Source organism: Halichoerus grypus, chromosome 7, assembly GCF_964656455.1.
Source record: "Halichoerus grypus chromosome 7, mHalGry1.hap1.1, whole genome shotgun sequence".
In the NCBI taxonomy this organism is placed as follows: domain Eukaryota; kingdom Metazoa; phylum Chordata; class Mammalia; order Carnivora; family Phocidae; genus Halichoerus; species Halichoerus grypus.
This window is the reverse complement of record NC_135718.1, coordinates 96,336,785-96,358,180: the sequence shown is the minus strand read 5'-3', so window position 1 is coordinate 96,358,180 and position 21,396 is coordinate 96,336,785. Positions and strand designations below refer to the sequence as shown.

The window sequence follows — 21,396 nt, the reverse complement described above, 5'->3', positions numbered from 1 at the left end:
ACGGATAATCAGCTTTTTCATCAAGTCTGACAAAAATTCTAAGTATATCTCAGGTTCAAAGGAACATATAATTTTTAGAAATAAACTTTGACTTCATGAACTTGGCAATAATTCCAATTTAAATATTCAACAGTATACTTATAGTTTAGAATCTCTCTGTAATGCATACATTTCTTTAAGCTATGATTAGCCAAACTATATTAAGAAGTAAAAATGGACGCATTTTTTTTTCAAATGTATGATGTAACTTTATATTAATTGAAATGTACTCATCAACGAAGGTTCTAGGCACCAAGATACAGAGATAAACAATTCAGTCAGTGTTCCTAGTCACCTCAATCCTTATGTTAAACTAGGAGGAGACAAATACATAGGTAAATGATAATTATTTTAATATTTGCTATACATCTCATAGATAAGTGAATAACCACCATTACTTTCCAAGACAATTTAGTGTATAAGTCACTTCCCTGTATCTCCTATTCTTCTCCTCTGTGCCTGACAATAATGGTGGGAGCTACAAAACATAGGTTTATTATATATATATAATATTAAATATTATTACTTACAATATTATATGTATTATATAAAAATATTAAATATATTAAATATATATGTATATATTTATTAGAAGAATCACAAGGCTCAGGGTGGAAGAGTTTAGCTATAGTTCTCAGAGCTAGCAAATGGAAGAGGCAGGGCTCAGCTCAAGGCTTTAGGATAAGAAGTTCCTAGAGTACCCCAGAGACTTAGCAAGAATGGGGGAGTCTTATCATCTAGCAAGGTGCTGGCCCAAGTGGTGGTAGTTTGTGGTAAAAACCCATCACACTGCTTCCTTATTTAGTGTTCATATAAATTAATTAGATCAGAGTATGTATAATGTATCCTATAATTCTATGTAAATGGCTCCCAAGCATATCTTATGTTTCTCTCATACACTTGGCTTCTATTCTATTTTGAGGTTCATAATGATTATATGTCCATTTAGAATATGAAATTAAAACCAAGTATTCTAAATTGCCTTCATCATCTGACACATTTTGATAGACATATGACATCTTACAATTTTGTCCCTTAAAATCTCTCTTGATGTTCTAGGAGAAAGGCTATTTTATGCCCACCTAACTGTAATTTCAAGCCTCATAGGACAAGCATAAAGGTCCCCATTGAAATTCAGAGATGGTCATCTCAAATGTTGCTGTTCAAAATTTTTGTTAAAATTGTTGTTGTTAATAATTTTACTTTGTTTTCTTACTACCAATTTGAGCATAGATAGTTGGCGTCTTTAAAGCTAAATATAATGCATTGGACCACATTATAAATCCTAGGAATCAAAACTCTTCATTCATTCAATTATTCACTCAATCAATTAAATGTTTATTGAACACCTACTGAAATTCTGGATATCGTCCTAGGCACAGGGGATACACAGTGAAAGAAGATTTTTGTCCTTGAACTTTCAAGTGACTCACAATGCAGGGCAAGTGATAGCTGCCTGGCCCATACAGCTGGACTGCCCTCCCATCAGGATGGAGTGGAGGGCAATCTGTTTGCTGAGTCTTAAAGGACCAGTTGTCCTACTCTAGCCATGAACTTTTCATATGACTCAGTTTTTCTTTGATTTTCTTCTCCTTTGCACTATGGGAATAAATACATTATGGTAGTTATACATAAAGAAATCCTTAAGAAAAAAAAAATCTGCTTCTAGGTAAAGCAACCAATGGATTTTTACATATAGAGGCTCAGTAGAACTCAATTTCCTTTATTTTCACTTATTTATTTAGTTAAAATCTTACATATTTATTATGTTAAAATCTTACATATTTCTCCCATAATGGAACTTGAAATAAAAAATTTAACTATGCTTTTCTGGGTGTTATTTTTGAATAAGTCTTAGTATCCTTTTATGTGAAATTTGTCATGCCCAACCATTCTCCAATGATGCCCTCTATGGAAGTGTAGACTTTATTTTTTTTTTTAAAGATTTTATTATTTATTTGACAGAGAGAGACACAGCGAGAGAGGGAACACAAGCACGGGGAGTGGGAGAGGGAGAAGCAGGCTTCCTGTGGAGCAGGGAGCCCGATGCGGGGCTCAATCCCAAGACCCAGGGATCATGACTTGAGCCAAAGGCAGACGCTTAACGGCTGAGCCACCCAGGCACCCCTGGAAGTGTAGAATTTAAAAGCTTTTGCTTATGCACTCACCTCAGGAAAAAAAAAAAGTATTTTTAATTTGACTCTAAAATTTTTAACATAAATTTAAATATTCACGAATCATATAATTCTGAAATGTAGATACCCACATTTAAAAATATAACTGTTAAACCACTCTTTTAAATGTATCCAGGTATCCAGTGGGCTCCAAATATCCAAGAAAATACATGGACAAGCTCTTCTGTGGGAGGAATTTGGATTATTCTTTCTTCTTCTTGAAGTCATGTGTTACACTATCCTTATAGAATTGATCACCTGTTAGTCTTCTGTATGACAACAATATATTTATAAGTTAGTTGAAATTTTAAAATTTCCTACGATCATAGGGCTTCTATGAAAAATTTCTTCTCATTCCATCTTTATAAATATTATTAATCTATAGTTTATGAAAGTAATATAAATATATTGCAAAATTTTCCAAAGAATTATTTTTAAAAAGTGAAATTTTATTGCAAAATGTTCTCTAATATAAAAACTTTTTCTTAATAGGAAAATTTTCATGACACTTAGAAAGACTACACTAAAAAAAGGAGGAAACATAGTCCCTTAAATCTATGGTTCCTTGGAAACCTTGAGAAGTCTGTGAATTCCTCCAGAGGAAAATGTAGCTCTGTGCTGTTTTAAAATTTTCATTGTGATTTTCTTCCCTGAGAATATCATTTTGAAGAGTGATTTTAAGTTGTCAAACATGAGATAAATGAGTTTTTCTAACTGGTATATTATTGTCTGCCATTTTAATTCCACTTTGATTTAAACTCTAAAATTAATTATTTTAAAAAATAATCAGTGTTTATTTTGATTTATCAATTTCTTATCACCGGTTCTTCCATCTCATTCTTTCCTTTTTGGTCTAATTTCCAAGATATAAATATAAGTCATTCCTTCTTTTTGGAAGAGGGGAGTCAGAGTAGAGAAGAGACCAGAATCCACTGAATTTTTGTTAGCAAAATAATACATGAACTAAAAGGAAGCAGTGCATAACCTCCCCCCAAAATTAGAGCCTGTTAATGATATAAAGCTTTGACATTCCTTAAAGCATGTTTTGCTGCATTTTTTGTGTGGTCTGCATGTAACAGTTCCTCTTTAATACACAGACACACATCCATGTGTGAGGAGTGAGTATAAAATAAACTTACTTTCTTCTGTAGTTTTGGAGTAAGTCTAATAATTTAGAGTAACTTGAGTATTTTTATTGAATAATGTTTGTCACTTGTAGTTTTACAAAAGGATAACATTTGTTTTCTTTATGTCTTCCTATTTCTCTCTCTAAATTTCAGTTGCTCTCAAATTGCCCAGAAAGATTAAGCAGTAGAAATTTAAATGTTAGAAAGTCTGCTTTAAAAAAGCATACTTTTACTCTATTATAGGGTAAATTGTTCTTTCCCTGGGGGTTGGGCAAAGAAGGTTTAGAAAAGTTTATGTGCATTGCCTAACACAGAATATTGATCATTATTAGTCAATCATGCTGGATAATGTGTGATATTAACCTTAGACTGTAGAAAAATAATATAGGCAGATGGATATAAACCTATTTTTTAAAACACTGAATGAAATACAATTCAGATTCTTTCCAATTTCAGTGCATAATTCATATTATTTAAAACGTTTCACGCATTGTTAAATATACAAATATCATAAATGATACTAAAACGTTGCAGTGCACCTACTATTAAAGATTACCAGTAGCTAGTACATTTTCCAGCTCAGAGTGCAGAAAAATTAAAGACCATGAGGTGCTATAATGATCCATATCACTACAGTTATGAACCTTGAAACTTAGAATGCACACCTTAAAATCAATTTCAAAGTTTCCAAGGAGACCAATGAAGATATTTCAAGACAAGATTAATGTGATTTGCAAATCAAAATCCACTTAAGACTGTTGTCACAGCATTATGTGTTAATTGGTGCTTGCCACATTTAAGAAAGCCAGAAAAAAAAAATCTTATATTCATGAACCCAGCGATAACTGAGACAGCAGCCCTCATTTTCTTCTCTGTCTGCTTTGTTAACATATTTTGAATATAATGAAGAATATATAAAAGAGCCCTTTGCTATGGACTAAGATTTTGTAAAACCTTAAAAAAAGATAGAATAATGGCATCTAAAAGCCCAGAAGTCTGGGGGGGATGCAAAGAAATAGGAAGAGAGAAAACTATTGATTGAATAAACACTTACGACTGACGCTCTGTAAGGTGTAAAATGAGATTTGACTTTGAGATCCCATTATATTGATGAGGAAACTGAAATTCAAAAAAGTTAAGTCACTGGCATGAGGTCATAGCTATTAAATGCTGAGTAAGGATATGAAGCAGTGTGTTTCTGATTCCAAAACTCTTAGTCTTCCCAGTGCATCATGCAGAAAGAATGGCAAGTAAAGTGCAATGTGTTCAAGGCCCTCAGTGGAAGTTCTGTCCTGAGCTGACGTATGTCCTAAATAAAGAGCTACAGGTCAGAGAAAGGTCATGCTGGAGGTCTGCTGGAGGGTAAAGTTCACTTTTGGACCCTGCCTGGTCCCTCTCCTTGACCGTCGCTGACGTGGACCAGAGACCATCTCTCACCTACCTTTGTTCCTGCCACTGCATGAGCACAATGCCTTGCACACCACCAGATGTCAGGGAGTATTTGTTGAATTGCATTGACAGAATTGGTTGTGCCAGGTGTGAAATAAAATTAGTTGGTGAGAATGTCAGTTGGGGCTTTGAATCTTCAACTTCTAATTTCCCAGTGTCCATCTGACACCTGGCATGGTCCTACTACTTATATTGTGACACAGACTTCAGCAGGGAAGTCCTCTGTGTCTACGTTCACTACAGTGGCCCAAGGCATAGAAATGCTCCATGGGGACCTGGATCTCTAAGCAAATGTCTATAAAGTCTACTCCAAGTTTGTGCTGGTCACGTTGGAAAGTGGTCATGGAGCTATTCACTTTGATACCTCCTTGTGTTTCTGTGTATCTGTGCTTTGGACAGGCTGCCAGTATCTCGTTTAATGCCTTCTTTGGGTACTGCACCAGCTGTTGGGCAGGACTTAAACTCCAAAGTGTACCCAGCAATTCCTAAGTAGTGTCCTGGTGATTCTATTCCCAGAATTCACTCCTGACACATTTTACCTTCAGGGGATTTCATCATCAGGTGGTTTGAACAGAGAATTGGAATAGTCCTAGCTGGGCAGAGGAATTCTCAATCCTCTCCATAATCTAAGCAGACACATTGTTCTTCCTCAGCTGGCAAAATATGTCTAAAACAGAACTATTGTTTAAGAAGGGTTTGCAACAACAACAACCAAAAGAAGAATTTGTGAGTTCTGCCTTTTGCTTGCCCCCGCCAGGGAAACAGCCTGAGGTATAGCCTTAACACTGGACAAATAGCACGGTGATCCGGGAGTACACTGTGTTACCACTTTTATTATAACAGGTGGGAGCTGGCCAAGGCTTTACAAAGACGCCAGAAAGCAACAGCAGTAGTTTGGGCAGCCTTACACAAATATTTCTTGGCTTAAAGAGAAATTTCTTTAACAAGAATCTGACACCTCAAACTTCGCATGAAAGCATTGATCAGGTCCAGCACAGAAAATTTCCCCTTTGTTCCATAATGGTAACAGAAACACAATGGCACAGCACATTTGGTATACTTGGTAGCCTGAGAAAAGTTGCAACCACTTAAGACTAAGTTATTGAAAATCTCTATTGGTTGCTCTGCTAAACAGGGATGCATTCAGCTATCTTCCTACTTATCTCACTTTTTAGTGTGTTCTGAATTTGGCCAATAATGAGGGGCGTGACCTTGGCCTGGCAAGTCCTGCCTACTCTCTGGAATTCAGCTGCCTCATCATTAGCTGAGATGGATGAATTGGGTCATCTCTCAGGCTCCCTCTAGCTCTGACATTTCACGGCTGGAGGAAGTCGTGGTCCAACACGGGGTCCTCAGGTTTGCTCCCTTGCTTTGCTTTCCAGGGTTCTCATGAGGGCCTTTGCCTAGTGTGATTTAAAACAGTCTAGATCTCCCTTCTGTTAAGAGAATGTAGAAAGAAAATACTGAAGTCCCCCCACCCCCTCTTCGTTCAAGGAAAATATAAAAACAGATATGCAAATCTCCCGTTAAGCAGGTTTTAAATAAAGGATTTTTTTTTTTTTTTTTAAATTTCAGATCACTTGGACTTAGAAGTACTCTTGTTTTTGTTATTTCAGCTCATGGTACAAAAAACTTCTGTTACCCAACCAGAGAATCACACAGTGTAGCCTATTTACCACCCAGGTTGTAAAGGTTCTGCCTACTTCCCAGGTTGACAAAATTTCAAAGTAAGACCAAAAACTAAGTCAGCTACAATAGTCTGTTTTCCCCCTTCTACTCAATATTAAAACAATGAAAAAATAATGCCTGTCCTGTTGATACATTTTTTAAACAAAACTATCTTTTTAGCTTTAACTGCTAGACCTGAGAAAATTGAGTCTTCATGAAATAGTACTGCTAATTCATAAAATCCATGCCTATTAGTATTTATTTAAATTATAAATGATCTTGCCAATACAGTCTACTTTATTTTTTAATTTCCCTTTTCATTCTTTGGTCTTCAAAAAACGTCCATGGGTTTTTGAATAGTTTTTGTTTTTGTCATGGCCACCATGATTAGCTCTTTTTCTTTACCAAAACTTTAAATGAGGGGCGCCTGGGTGGCTCAGTTGGCTAAGCGACCGGCTCTTGATTATGGCTCAGGTCATGATCTGAGTTCCTGGGATCGAGCCCAGTGTCAGGCTCTGCGCTCAGCAGGGAGTCTACTTGAGGATTCTCTCTCCCTCTCCCTCTGCCCCTCCAATCCCCATAACCCCCCCAACCCTGCTCATGCATGTTCTCTCTCTCTAAAATAAATAAATAAATGTTAAAAAAATAAAACTTTCAATGAAAACGTGCTTCCTGTAGTTATTAAGCCTAAACATAATGGGGAGTTTTGCTTGTACCCTGACACCATCAAAGCCCCCTACCTCCTCCCACCCCCTCTCCACCAGGTAAAAGCCCCATCTAAACCGGAATACTTCCATCCTGATTCAGGTCCCAAAACAACTTCTCCTTCACTAGTAAATAACCACACTGACAATTTCCTAAGTGCTTCCATTGTTTTGTCACTTGAAGAAAGACATAGATTGTGTGATTCAATTGATGCACGAGGAAGCTAGAAGGTGTACTTTGTGAACTGATATTGGGAGAGCTTGTTAATTCAAACAAACCCCTACATCCATGCTTGCCAAAGCAAGGCCCACAGTCCACTGCTCCAGGGATCCTGAAGGGTAAAAGGACCCACCATGCAAATGTTTCCTTCAGTTTGCATCAGGAAGTGCCAGGCAACAAGGTTACTAAATTTGGAATGCATAAACTAAAATCAGCTTGTTAATAGAACTTCCTGAGGCCTCTCACGCAGACTTTGCTAAGAAGTCTGACTGTCACATGATACTTGGCAATGTTGCAAAGTTTGGAACACACATATCCATGGGTAATTGAGATTCCAGTCATCTTCCAGGAGAATATTTTATTATTACTGAATCCTCACTGTTGTTCTGAGTTGGTCATGATTTTCAGTGACTGAAGTTCATGACTTTAAATTGAAAATTAATGTTGATTTTATGTCATCATCATCAGTTTAGATTGTTATGAACTGTTTGGGTAATCCCAGGGTGTGTCATGATGTATATTTGCATCACTGACATTCCTAGACATAAGCTTCCAATAATTTCACAAGTAAACAGCACACATACATTATAGTTCATATATGAGTTATTCATACCTTTTTTCTAAAATAGATATATCTATTCCACAATTTTTCCTATACAGCACCACTTCATTGTTATTATTTTTTTCTACCTAAAACTAACTTAGGGTAAGATCATGAAGCCATAGAGTCTTTTAAATGTGCCATAATCAGAGTGGTTGAAATTCAGCCACAAATTACAGTATAGATGGATGGGAAAATATTCCAAACAGTATTACCCATCAAGGATCAGCATCCTAGAGAGGGAGAAGTGCTAGATTCTGGATTCCAGGAATCCTCTACTCATTCCTACTCTATTCTTGTCAAGAAGCTTAACCATCAGTGACAGATGTATTGCTCATCCTACTCTAACGTCTCTCCCTTCACTGAAGCTTACCCTTATTTTCCAAATAATTCCAACTTTCTTCCCTATTGGACACCAGGCCACTGACCCTGCAGCATCAGTTCCTTCCAGCGAGCAGGCCCACTCTTTACCTCTTTTCTGTCCTCCCCCATTTATCCATCCATCTCTTTTTCTTCTTCTCCCTCCATTGCCAAGCATCTGAGGAAGCAGTCCCCGCTGTCTTTGTTTCCTGGTTGTTCATCCCCTTGTTGGAATCTGATCTCCACATCCTCTTCTCATTCTCCTTTGCTGCCTCCCCCTCTGGTAATTTCTCCTTACATGTTGATGTTCTCGAAATTCCAACCTGGTCCTTCTCTTTGTCTCACTCTGCATGTCCTTCCTGGCTGACCTTGTCCACCGTTATGCTTTGAACTACATAACAGATACTAAGGACTCAAAAATCTTCCTGTCAGACAGCAACCTCGGCCCTTTACTCTAGAATTGCATTGGCAGCTGCATACTGATCATGTAGCTAAATATCCAGCTAGCTCTAAGTCTTATAAACACCACCATGGGATGCAAATCCAACTGAGAAACACTCATGCCCAAAGAGCCATGAAAGTAAGGCAAGTATGGGAAAGCAGGAAAAGCATAAAACTCAGTCAGAAATCCTGGGCACCAATCTTGGCTGTGTCATTTTTAGCAAATACGGTAGATTCTTTACCTCTCTGAATCTTTTGCTTTTTCCATCTGTTGACTGTGGCTAAAAAATTTTTGAAGATTTATTTTGTGAGGGATTAAATCAGATAATGTATGTAAAGATGTAATATAAGTTGTTAACTGCTACTCAAATGTCTGATATACTATTATTTGAAATGTACTGGACAAGTAGGAATACTCATTTTAAATGAGAGAAAATGTTAAAAAATAAATGAGACAAAAATGTGAAACCACCAGGAACGCAAATATCAAATTAATCTGACGTGGTATGCTAAATATTGATTGCCTGGTATCCAAACCTTAGCATACATCTGGAATAGCTTATTAATGCCAATTCTCGGGTTGGAGTCTCAGACTCAACTGGTTGGGAAAGAGGCCAGGAATCTGCATTTTAAAATCATCCCATTTGGTACAGGTGGGCCAGGCCACACTCTGAGCAAGAGTGAAATATAAGGCACTTGAGAGACAGCGGGTCCCCCAAACTCCATTCTAGTGACTTGCAAAGGCATCAAACTAGTTCCCTATCAGGAAGCTTGTTGCTTATATTACTTATTTCATATTATAATGGATTTCAAGGCTTCCAAATTTGGGTTTTTTACACAGAGCAATCACACATCGCCCACCCCCAACACACATACACATATATACACATAATATATTTACATATGTGTATCATAGCCCAATTAATGGAAAAAAAAATTTCCTCTTAATATGTGAATAAATAATGATTAAAGATACAAAATAATAATTCAGACATTAATTAGGCAGTTAAAAGTTGAATATGCATTGCTATAAAATGTCAAATATGTTTCTCTTTCTTTTTTTATATTGTTGCTTGCAGGCGGTATAAAGAAAAGACTACAAGCCAGGAGAAGCCTAGGGAATTATAAGGAAGGGGACAAACCAGAAACCAGGAAATAGCACAAGTGATTAGGTACTAGTTTTCTCAGCAGACTCACTTCACTACTTGGACAGAGAAAAAGCAAGGTATTTCTAAGCTGGTGGCTCAATTAATATGTGAAATTATTTTCAGTACAACAAACAGCATTTCTAGAGATTGAGATTTTGAACTAGGGTTGCATTTCAAAAATACTAATATAGTCTTAATTTTATTTTATAGATACCACGTTTAGGAATATTTAAATTTTCCATTTGGATAACCATTTCCATTTGTGTATTGTATGTAGGCATGATGCAACTATACACACAATACATTCAAATGTATGTGCAACATTCATATACATCATAAATGTTTATAGGTACATGTCAATATTTGGTTAAGAGAATAAATCAGGTGGGACGCCTGAGTGGCTCAGTTGGTTAAGCGTTTGCCTTTGGCTCAGGTCATGATCCCAGGGTCCTGGGATCAAGTCCTACAACAGGCTCCTTGCTCAGCAGGAAGCCTGCTTCTCCCTCTGCCTGCAGCTCCCCCTGCTTGTGCTCTCTCTCTCTGTCTCTCTGTCTCTCTGACAAATAAATAAATAAAATCTTAAAAAAAAAGAGAATAAATCAGGTGTCTCAATCTTTGCATAAGTCAGGTAAAAGCCAAACTGTTTAATGGCTTACTCTTTTTAAGTAAGTTTTGTGTCTTGAATTGATGAAAGTTTGGGACATTTTATAAAGGAGGAGAATGATTTGTGCCAATATTTGTATTCTGAAGATGCCATAAATGTTTTAGGTCTTTTTAATGAATAGTCTTATACAATGAGTTAGTTCTCATTGTTATATTGGGTAAATGTGTTGTTTTTAGAACATAGTTTGTTGTTTTTTGTTTTGGCTAAACTAGTTCATGGTGAATATTTAATTTATAAAGTAGATTATAATACCAATATTACCCTTTATAACTACAGTAATAAAAATACAGTATAACTTTTCCTTTTTATTAAGAGAGATGTATGAGAGTCCATCATTTCCACAAATTAAGAGATTACTGCAATTCGGCTTAATCAGTGAAGATTTTTAATTTTTTTTTAATTTTGTGTTTTGAAATTTTAATTGTCCCAAAGCATCTGTAATTTTCAATGATGATGTGACATTCCTGTGGGTTATAATGTTTTATCTTTCTTTCTAGATGCACCTCTGATCTCATTCCAGGGCACATTAATTTACAAATGACCATTGATCATGATAGCTTTGGGGAAAACATGTTGGAACATTAACATGTAAATTATATTCTTTACAGGTTTATGGTGAAACATATATAAAGCTTAAAAACATGCAAGTCTTATTAGAATTCAGCTTGGATGCACTCTTATTTTGTTTCTTTGCCCTTTTATCAAGGTCTGCCAATTGAGTGTGCCAGGTTCCTCTCCCTTTCCATTCTAGGCCACTTCCAAAACTCAGGGAAATCAAGGGGAAAATAACAACCTCAAATTTTCCATGACACTGATGGTTGGACTTCAGACACTCTCCAAAGGCCAGTGGAAAGGGAGAACACATGGAAGAGAAACAACCAACTTTGTTTCCCATTTCTCTCAGAAGTTGATTCAGAGACTCTCCCATGATGAAATAGTGAAGGAAAAAATTAAATAAAAGCAAAAACAAATAGACAGAAACAACTTGCTTAGTGATGATATGTTCTTCCTTTTCCCTATAAAAATCTGCTCTCTGGTTTCCGGTCTAGCATGTAAGCAGCTTGGAAATTGCTATTCCTATCCATCCTCACAAAGCTGAAAAAAGCTGAACAATGTAAAAACCAACTGTTTCTCCCTACATCCATCAGAGAATGGAGACCAGAGGGGACAAGTCAGTGCCCCCAAGCTGGAGAGATGGACAGATGTATATAGAGAATTGTGACTCACTGGGGCAGAAGCCCAAGAGCAGAAACCTCCATCTGCGGTAGGAAAACTAAAACTGTAACTGACTTATTGCTGGAGGCTCAGTGTGAACAAGCTAGAGCATTAGAAACTCCAGGGGATGTGGGGGGGGGGCAGTGTTGGGGGAATACCACCCATTTGTGAGTTTTACCTCCAGGAGCACTACCAGCTTCTCACAGTGAGGATCTCAGAAAAATTCCCTCATGCTTCCAACAAGAGGAGGGAAACAGAAACCATCTGAAATATACCCAGAACATTCTGTTCTTTTTTAGCAAAGCTTTTCTCAGGGGAACTATACTACCAGCATCTGATAAACTGGGGTTACACCAGAGTCTGAACTACCTGGAGGAAGAGAAATACCAACTCCAGCCCAGTCTAGTCTTCCACCTGCAGATAGAGAAATAACCAATTTAAGCCCCTTATACCTTTCCTATGTCACTTAAGCGGGGGAGTAGGAATCTCAAACAACCAAGGAGCATCCGTGAAGGTCACAGCTCAGGGGCACACTAAAAGACTGAGACCTAATCATAGGACTGTACAAGGCTTCCCTTCCCCACACATACACACAACTCACTACCACATAAATAGGGTTCCTGTATAGAAGAGGCAACTGAAAAAACTTAATGTTTCAGACCTTATGTTAGAAGTATGTAAGGAAACCCAAAGACAACAGGGGAGACAAAAACAAGGACACCAGAGGAAATGACATCCTCTAAAACCTGTAGCTACAGCAAGAGTAAACACAGACTATATCCTAGTTAGAGAAACATAAAACCTCACATTAAAGGCCTATCTATCTTAGTTTCTTTTACATCATGTCCTGTTTTCAACAAAAAATTACAAGGTATAAAAGACAAAAAAACACAGTTTGAAGAGAGAGAGCAAGCATGAGAAGCTGACTCAGATATAGAAGAGATTTGGGAAATATCAGACATGGAATTAAAATCAACTGTGATTAAACTACTCAGGGCTGTAATGGAAAAAGCAGACAATATGCAAGAGCAGATGAACATTGTGAGCAGAGAGATGGAAACGCTCAGGGAAAATCAAGAGGGAACACAAGAAATCAAAGCACTGTAATATAAATGAGGAATGCCTTTGATGGGCTCATTAATCGACTGAACACAGCTACTAAAGAATCAGTCGGCTTGAAGATATGTCAATAGGAACTTCCAAAACTGAAATACAAATAGAAAAAAGAATGAGAACGAGAGAGCAGAATATCCAAGAACTGTGGGACAACTACAAAAGATGTAACATACATGTAATGTATACCAGAAAAGAACAAAGAAAGAGCAGAAGAAATATTTGAAGCAATAATGACTGATAATTGCCCCAAATTAGTAATAGTGCTATGGATTGAATTGTGTTCTCTTAAAATTCGTATGTTGAAGCCCTAACTCCCAGTAACTTCAGAATGAGATTGTATTTGGAGATAGGGCCTTTAGAGAGATAATTAAGGTTAAATGAGGTCATAAGGGTGAGCCCCTAATCCAAGATAACTGGTGTCTTTATAAGAAAGAGACACCAGGGATGTGTACACACAGAGAAAATACCATGTGGAAACACAGTGAAACAGTGGCCACCTGCAAGCCAATGAGAGAGATCTCAGGAGAAAACCACCCCAACAGCATCTTGATCATGGACTCCAGCTTCCAGAACTATGAGAAAATAAACTTCTGGGTTTATGCTACCTAGTCTGTGGTGTTTTGTTATGGGAGCCTAGCAAACTAATACAGACATCAAACCACAAATCCAGGGTGGTCAGAGAACATCAAATATGATTAATACCAAAACCTCCCTCTCTCTCTCTCCTTCTACCTATATCATCTATATCTATATGTATTATATCCTAAATGCAGAAAACCAAGAAAAAACATTGAAAGGAACTGGGGTGGGGGATAGTAGGGAACACATATAGAGGACAAAGGATAAGAATTACATCAAGTTTCTCATTAGAAACCATGCAAGCAAAAAGAAAGTGGAGTGAGATGTATATAACATGTTGAAAGAAAAGACCACAAACCTGGAATTCTTTATTCTGCAAAATTATCTTTCAAAAGTGAAGAAGAAATAGAGATTTTCTCTGACAAATGAAAATTGAGGGAATTTGTTGTCAGTAGACCTGCCTTATAAGAAATGTTAACAGAAGTTCTTCAGAGAAAAGGAAAGTGATATAGGTTGAAACTGAGATCTACAAAAGAAAGGAAGACTTTTAGAGAAGGAATCAATGAAGGTAAAACAAAATATTTCATATTTCTTATTCTTAATTGATCTAAAAGATAAGCATTTGTTCAAAATAGCAATAGCAAAAATACATTCAGTGATTATAGCTTATAATGAAGTGAAAGGAATGATAGCAGTGTTGTAAGACTGGGAGGAATAAAGTGGGGATATTCTCTCATGAGGTGCTTGTATTACTCAGAAAGTGTATAGGTTATCTGAAAATGGTCTTAGATTGGTTGTAAATGCATATTTAAAACTCTAGGGGTGCCTGGGTGGCTCAGTCGTTAAGCGTCTGCCTTTGGCACAGGTCATGATCCCAGGGTTGTGGGATCAAGTCCCGCATTGGGCTCCCTGCTCAGCGGGAAGCCTGCTTCTCCCTCTCCCACACCCCCCTGCTTGTGTTCCCTCTCTCACTGTGTTTCTCTCTGTCAAATAAATAAATAAAATCTAAAAAATGCCCCAAAAAACTCTAGGGAAATTTTTAAACAATTAAAAAGTGGTATAATTGGGGCACCTGGGTGGCTCAGTTGTTAAGCTTCTGTCTTTGGCTCAGGTCATGATCCCAGGGTCCTGGGATTGAGCTCCACATCAGGCTCCCTACTTGGGGAGTCTGCTTCTCCCTCTCCCTCTACCTGCTGCTCCCCGTGCTGTGCTCTCTCTGTCAAATAAATAAATAAAATCTTTTAAGAAAATAAAAAAATAAAAAGTAGTATAATTGATATATTAAGAGGCATGAGAAAAGGAATCATACAAAATGCTCAATTAAAGCCAGAGAAGGTAGAAAATGGATGGAAGAAAAAAAAAAAAGAAACATAGAAAAAGGGATATAAATAGAAAATAATTAAAAATGGGATAGATATTAATCCAACTATATTAAGTCACTTTAAATGTGAATGGTCTAAATATACCAATTAAAAGACAAAGACTCTGAGACTAAACAAAAAAATAGTACCTAACAATATGCTGTCTACAAAAAACCCACTTAAAAATAAACATCCAGATAGATTACAAATAAAGGGAAGGATAAAAATTTGCCATGTTAATACTAATAAAAATAAAACTAGAGTAGCTAAATTAATTTCAAAGCAGGCCTCAGAAAAAATAAAAAGTATAAGAATAAACAGGGATATTATATAATGATAAAGGGATTAATTCTTCATGAAGACATAAAAATCCATGTTTATGCACCTAACAACAGAGCATCAAAATGCTTGAGGCAAAATTGAGATACTTCAAGGAGAAGTAGGCAAATACTATTATGATTAAAGACTTCAACATGCATCTATCTGTAGTTGACAGCTCCAGTGGCCAAAAAATTGGTAAAAACAAGCTGAACAGAAGAGCACCATCAATAAAATGGATCTAATTGACATTTATACAATACTCATCCAACAACAGCAGAATATGCAATCTTCTCAAGTTCCCCCCATGGGACATATCGCACCCAAACAGACCATGTTCTAGGCCATAAAACACATTATAATAAATTTAAAAAAACAGAAATCTTACAAAGCATGCTCTCAGACAACAGTGAAATTAAACCAGAAATCAGTAACAGAAAGATCGTTAGAAAGCCCTCAAATGCTTGCAATTAAACAACACACTTGTAAATAACATATTGTCAAATAAATCTTGAGACATTAAAAAAAATATTTTCACTAAAGGACAATAGAAATACAAGTTATCATAATCTGTAATGCATTGAAAGCTGTGCTTAGAGGGAAATTTAAAGTATTGAATGCATATATTTAAGAAAAGATCTAAAACCAATAAACTAAACTTCCAATATAGGAAATGAAAAAAAAAAAAGAGGAAATTAAATCCAAAGCAAACAGAAGAAAAGAACTACAAAAAATTACAGCAGAAATCAATCAACTCGAAAACAGGAAACCAATAAAGAAATTCAACAAAACCAAAAGCTGGTTCTTCACTCTGATGAAAAATATTGGAGAAAGAATTAAATATGGAGAGATAACCCATGTTCATGGAGAGGAAGAATCAATATTGTCACGATGTCAATTCTTCTCAGCTTGATCTGTAATCCCAGTCAAATCCCAGCAGGTTGTTTTGTGGATAACAAAAGACTGATTCTTAAGTTTATATAAAAAGCAAAGATGCAGCATATATAGCACAAGGTGAAGGACAAGTACCAATCTGGGGGATTGACAGTACCCAATTTCAAGACCCATTATAAAGTTACAGTAATCAATATGCTATGATGTTGGTGAGGGAATAGACAAATGTATCCAATGGAACAGAACAGAAAAACCAGAAATAGACCCATATAAATATAGCCAGCTCTTATTTAACAAAGGAGCAAAGGCAATTCAATGGAGAAAGGAGAGTCTTGTCAATAAATTGTGCTGGAACAACTGGACATCTACTTGCAAAAGAAAATAAAAATGAAACTAGATTTAGCCCTTACAACATTCAACAAGTATTAACTCAAAATGAGTCATAAACCTAAATGTAAAACACAAAACTATAAAACTCCTTAAAGATAACATAGGAGAAAATCTAGGTGACCTTGGGTTTGGCAATGACTTTTTAGATGAAACACCAAAGCACAATCTATGAAAGAAAAAAAAATTGACAAGTTGGACTTCATTACAATTTAAAACTCATTTGTAAAAGACACCATTAACAAAATGAAAACAGAAGCCACAGACTAAGACAAAATCCTTGCAAAACATATCGATGATGGATTCACAATATACTAAGAATTCTTAAAACTCACAGTAAGAAAATAACCCAATTAAAAGGTGAGCAAAGATCTGGACAGGCACCTCAACAAAAAAGATGTACACTTGGCACATATGCATATGAAAAAATATGCAACATTGTATGTTATTGGGGAATTAAAATTAAAACAATGAGACACCACATCTATTAGAATGGCTAAAATTCTAAATACTATAGCACTAAATACTGGTGAGGAGCTCTCATTCATTGCTGGTCAGAATGCAAAATGGTACAACCACTCTGGAAAATTATTTGACTCTATTTTACAAAGCTAAACATAATCTTACCATATAATCCAGTAATCACTCTCCCAAGGTTTTCTCTGAATGAGTTGAAAACTAATGCCCACACAAAAACCTGCATACTAATGTTTACAGCGACTTTATTCATAATTACCAAATGTGGAAGCAGCCAAGATGTTCTTCAACTGGTAAATGGATAAACAAACTGTGGTATATTCATACAATGCAATATTATTCCATGATAAAAAAGCAATGAGCTATCCGATCATGCAAAGACATGGAGGAACTTGAACGCATGTTATTGAGTGTCAGAAGCAATCTGAAAAGGCTGCCTACTGTATGACCCCAATTATATAACATTCTGGAAAAGGAAAAACTATGGAGACGGGAAAAAGTACAGTGCTTGCCCCGGGTTCGGCAGGGAAAATGGAGGGATGAATAAGTAGAGCACAGGGAATTTTAGGGTAGTCAAACTATTTTGTAGGACACAGTATTGGTGGGTATGTGTCATTATACATTTGTCAAAACCCATGGAATGTACAATACAAAGATTAAACTCTAATGTAAACTATGGACTTTAGTTAATAATAATGCATCAATACAGGTTCATCAATGTATCAAATGTACCACTCTAACGTAAGGTATTAATAATAGAGAAGAGTGTGAGTAGGATTGAGGTGGTTTATGGGATTGTACCTTCTGTTTAATTTTTTTATACCACTCCAAAAACTAGAAATTAAAAAAGAAAATCTCTTCTATAACAGTCACTAACATCTGGCTTCAAAAATAGGTACACCAGGATAGATTCATCAAAAGTGAATGATAAAGACTGGGAGTTCTACGGAGGACTATGAAGTAGAACAGCAGAGGCTCTTAAATTAAAGCTCTTATAAAATAAACAACATATAAATTAAGTTCCAAAAAGAACGAAGCTGGAGTACCTCCCTTTCCCCTCTACAATTTCATTAATGGGATGGATTCATTGGAAAGCTTTGCAATGTTTTAGGTCAAGAAATAAACAATGCCTACTTTTAAAAAAGTGAAGTTCTTTTATTTTCCCCAGCATCTTGAATTCTCCATTTTTAAATATTACATATTACAGAATTATCACTGCATCAATATACAATAATTTAAGGCACTCTTACTTTGTCAGCCACCCAACATTTAAGAAACAGTTCTGAAGCCATAATATGCTATTTGGTTTTGTTTCTGCATTTACTTCACAGTTCTTTTAAATTCATTCATTGTGTATTTGATCTCTCTAATTAATCATAAATTCCTCCCCCAAACAAGGAACTTTTGATAGAGCAATCTTTCTATCAGTGCTAACTGACCAACTTAAAATCTGTCCCTGAAGGAAAAATTACTATATATATCAAAGCTGCTGTGATTATTTATATCAGCATAAAATTAATTGCTGTGATTTGCCAACTAGAACACTTTCTTTTTGCTGGCCTCTTATTATTTCTATGAAAAGTGTATGAATTCTCTGTTTATTTTTAGTATTATTTTAGCATGGTTTTGAGAAGTGGAATTTAGTGTTGTCTAGTTCTTGACGGGGGGAGGGCAAAAAGTACATTCTCTCTTCATAGGCCTGAAAGTCTTCACATCATCCTGGAGGAAAGACAGACCTTTGGTTGGATGTTTTCTGAGGCACAAATCATCATCCTACAAGTTAATGCAAAGAGCTCAATAATTTCCATTGTTAAAAGGTCTGTCTGCAACTGTCATGTGTTGGTCTCAGTTGCATTACCACCAGGATGACATGAGTGAGGTACTTTCCTAGGGGGCAGAAGTTAAGGGAGTGCCAACAAACTCAGCAATCAGGAAAAAAAAAAATTTAAATACAATATTAGAAGAATAAAAATTAATCTTGAACACAAATCTTGAAAATCTTGAACAAAATATAGAAATACTAAATAAGACAGGCTCCGATGGGGCGAGGATTTGGTGGGTGAGTCATACAAATACAGAGTCAGCTCCTGTCTTTATCGGAAATCTTGATTTCTTGGGGTTCTAGTCCTATTTGAACATTGGAGACTCCACCCTCAAAAGGGGACTGTCTGAAGGCATTGAATGTGTGCTCATTTATAGGAACCTCAATGTGCAATGTGTGTGCCTAGAGCCAGCAGTAAAAATCCTGCATGGCTTCTGTTTCAGTTTGCAACACTGCTACCACGTCTACTTCTTAAAACAGTTCTCTCGAGCTACTCCATGCCTTGTCCTACAGCCCTCGCTGGGAGCCCTTTGTGCTAGATCATTCTTGACGCAGGTACACTTAGGGAAGTCCATTCCTGACTTCATTTTAATTGGCTTGGATTGGAATGTTTTTTGTACTTGGGTGAGAAATACCAAAAATCTCACCTAACTTGATTTTCAAAGAATGGTGTTCATAGATATGTAGCCCTGCAGTCCATACTGGCTTGTCTAAGGCACTAAACATGAGTAATGTATTCTATCTTTCTACAAGACCAAGGTAAGCATGGAAAAGTGTTTCTCCATGTAAACTGACCTGTAAAGGTTTATGTTCTGCAGAACCTACTTGGTAAGTTCAAACTGGTGATGGAAACAGACATTGGGATCCTAATATAGTGAAAGAAAACATTCTTTAAGACTGCCTTAGGCAAAAACTCCTCTCTGCCCCCAAGTTGTCTGAGAAAAGACAGCGTAAGTCATCACTGTGCTTTGGGCTCCACAGCCCAACTACATCATCACAGCATCAATATCATCTTTATAAATAGGGATCTGCATTTCATAACAGTGTTCTTTAAACACATGGTGGTAGGAAATTCAAAGTTGGGTAATTTGTATTGTTGCTGTGATTTATTTGTGCCTAAAAAGAAAAATTATAGAAGATACAGCATCATCGCCTGCAGGAGTGGTACAGTATCTGAGATCATTATTATTTACTTCCTGTCTTTTTTTTTTCATAATCTCCTACTGAATAACTATTTTATTCTTCACTTGTATATAATCCAAGCAAGCTAGACACAAGCAGGTATATGTTTATTCAGGGGGAAAAACCCAAATATCATAATTAAAGGCTACATCTATGGTTAGTTAACAAATTGCAGGCACTCCAGCTTTGGGTATAAAATAGAAGATGACCCTCTCTGAAATGGACACAGTAGGAGTTAATGTGAAACTGAACGACATTAATCATTTTGAGATGACTGACTTTGAGGGATGTTCTGTAAATGATTTGCTGTGTAGGCCATGCCATTTCCTTAGGCTTAGCATTGGAACATCAATCTACTGTGAAATGAAACATGAGCTGCTATTATGAACACTAACATATTTGTGAAAAACACAAAAGATGTCTAGAGAAAACACTGAGAATAAGAATTTGCTTTTCTGCAAGGAACAGAGGCACTCTATCTGCCAGGCAATGATGATGAGCACAAAACAATTTTGATTTATTGAATATGAGAGAAGCCATACCAGTTTCCTTAGGCATATTAATTTGGATTATTTAGACAACGGAAGAAAGTCAGTATTATTATTTCTGCTTGAAAAGTGAGCAGACTGGGTCTCAGAAATGTTATGTCTCTCACCCAAAGTCACACAGTTGGCATGAGGTTGTGACAGCATTTGGGGTCTGATCTGTCTGTTCCGCCAGCATGTGGGTCTTTCTCTATGAGCTCCTCCTCAGCCATCCAAGTGTTTCCTCCACTAGAAATCCATACTTTTTAGTGAGACGACTCTCAGGCAACATCCCAGGTTGGGCAAAATATCCACAAAGTTCTCCAGCTCAGACCCCATAAATCATCAGTTGTTTTTAAAAATACCTTCTTTCTCTAAGTGCCTCAGTTTTGAAGAATGTGTGCCTTGAATGAATAAATCAGCATTCTCACTACTGGAATCAACTATTCTCTCTATTAGTTTATAAGTATTCTGGGGTGGGTTTTTTTGTTTTGTTTTCCCTGTTAGTTTGAATCTTTGGCGCCTGATCAATCTTGGATGAACTACTAAATTCAAGTTTCTGAAATGACAAAAATGAAGGATAGCTCCATTGGTTTTCATGGATTTTTCTACAGTCTTCTTACAAAGATGTCTCTCCAAGAACAATGCCAAAGAAAGCCAAACTGCCATAAAGCTTCTCACTGCTCTTTCATATGCTACCCTCTGCCTCAGATGCATTCACTGCATTGCCTCCTGACAAATTTTCCCTCCTCCTTTAAAATCCAACTTAAATGGCTCTCAGTTTTGTGAAATCATTCTGTGATGCCCAGAGTAAAGCCAATCTCTCATCAGTTTTAAACTTGTACATAATTTTGCACACACCACTGTTATAGTCACTCAGCACTCTACAGGAACTCCTTCTCTATCATTCTTTCTTCTCATCTAGC

The 21,396-nt window shown here is 36.5% G+C and overlaps 1 protein-coding gene across 6 annotated transcripts in view; it reads right to left on the bottom strand.

Annotated features, from left to right (window-relative positions):
• Positions 1-21,396, bottom strand: part of RGS7 (regulator of G protein signaling 7) — a 510,082-nt gene that overhangs the window by 98,166 nt on the left and 390,520 nt on the right. The window lies entirely within an intron of this gene.